This window comes from Octopus bimaculoides, chromosome 15 (assembly GCF_001194135.2).
Source record: "Octopus bimaculoides isolate UCB-OBI-ISO-001 chromosome 15, ASM119413v2, whole genome shotgun sequence".
Lineage (NCBI taxonomy): Eukaryota > Metazoa > Mollusca > Cephalopoda > Octopoda > Octopodidae > Octopus > Octopus bimaculoides.
Window position 1 is genome coordinate 38,959,686 of NC_068995.1, and position 1,513 is coordinate 38,961,198.

Below are 1,513 nucleotides of genomic sequence, written 5' to 3' on the forward strand. Positions count from 1 at the left end.
TGTGTGTGTGTGTGTGTGTGTGTGTGTGAGTGTGTGTGTGTGTATTTACGCACACACATACGCACACACCGACAAAAACCCACTGTAAGTGAGTAACGTGTTTTTGATTGTTTTTTGCTTCGACAAGGCAACGTTGTTGGAGAGGGCTAACTAGTATACAAACCCGCTGCTCTAATGGCCCGGAATTTTTGCATTGCTAAGAAGAGTTATTAAGTTATTGCTCATGCAGCATTCAACTAAATCCCTTGCACGTTCATTCACATCAATGTTCATGTTCGACTAAGAAATTGACTGCCGTCACATGCAAACACCCACAGACACACACACACACACACAAACGCACACACATATATAAATGCGAGCGATAGAAACAGAGGGAGGAAAGCATATTGCACATTTCCAAACCAGTAGGAAATCCCCTCCAAGTATATTTCGCTTTTATTAAATACTGCACTCTTCCGTTTACTGTCAGAGTATATGAAATGCTAGAACAACACACTTGTTCAAGGTTTCGAATGAATAATGGTGGGGGTGCTATTTCAAGACATTATATTAGAAATCAACAGGTCATTGTCTAAAAACAGGAATTGAATGTTTGAAAAAACCAAGAAGACAAGCGCTGCCTGTCAAAACAGGGAACATAACTGACATCAAACATTATGCTGTGAGGTTCGCAGTCAGATGTCATATTTGCACTTGATAGGTTACAATCCCTGCAGCACAACACGTTTGAATGTAGGGACACACAAACACACAGACACACACTAACACACATATGCACACATGCACTCAAACACACACAAATGCACACACACATACACATATAGAGAACAACATACAGGAGTAAACATTCAGACATTTACACTCTTATTAATGTAGTTACATACTCTGACGAAAATTTCCGTACGTACTTGCACAAAAATCTATATAAATTTATGTGTAATTTGTTATACTTTTTTTTCGATCTGCACTTTAAGTGGGAATCCTCATGATAAACGAATTACTGAAAAAAATATTTTCCATAAATTCTTTCAGATAAAAACCTTTTTCCGATATTTACTTTGGTGTACGTCAATGCAGGCAGGTTGAACAAAGAGAACAATGTTTTAAGTAGAAAAGAAAAAAAAAATTGCAAATATCTAACTCTGCTGTAGCGCATTGGCAGATAACTACTATCACATTATATCTATTCGTTAATAAAAATAAACAGTGGTGGACAAATGAGAGTATTGATATATTATTGATAATTCAATCCTCAGCATCATGAGGTCAAGTCAGAGAACTGTTCTTGTATTTGAGTCTTCTGCTGGTACTGTTCAAAAGTCAGTCTTACTTCTGGTTTACCCCGCGTTCCTAGAGATGTGTAAATGTCAGCAGTAACAGTTATTTCCTTTCCAGTTATACAATTAAACAATATTTATCAATTTGAATGGAATATTTCATTCCCCAAACGAAACTGCTGGACAAATTCACAAACAAATAAGATATATTCTAAATATCTAACTGGCAGGAA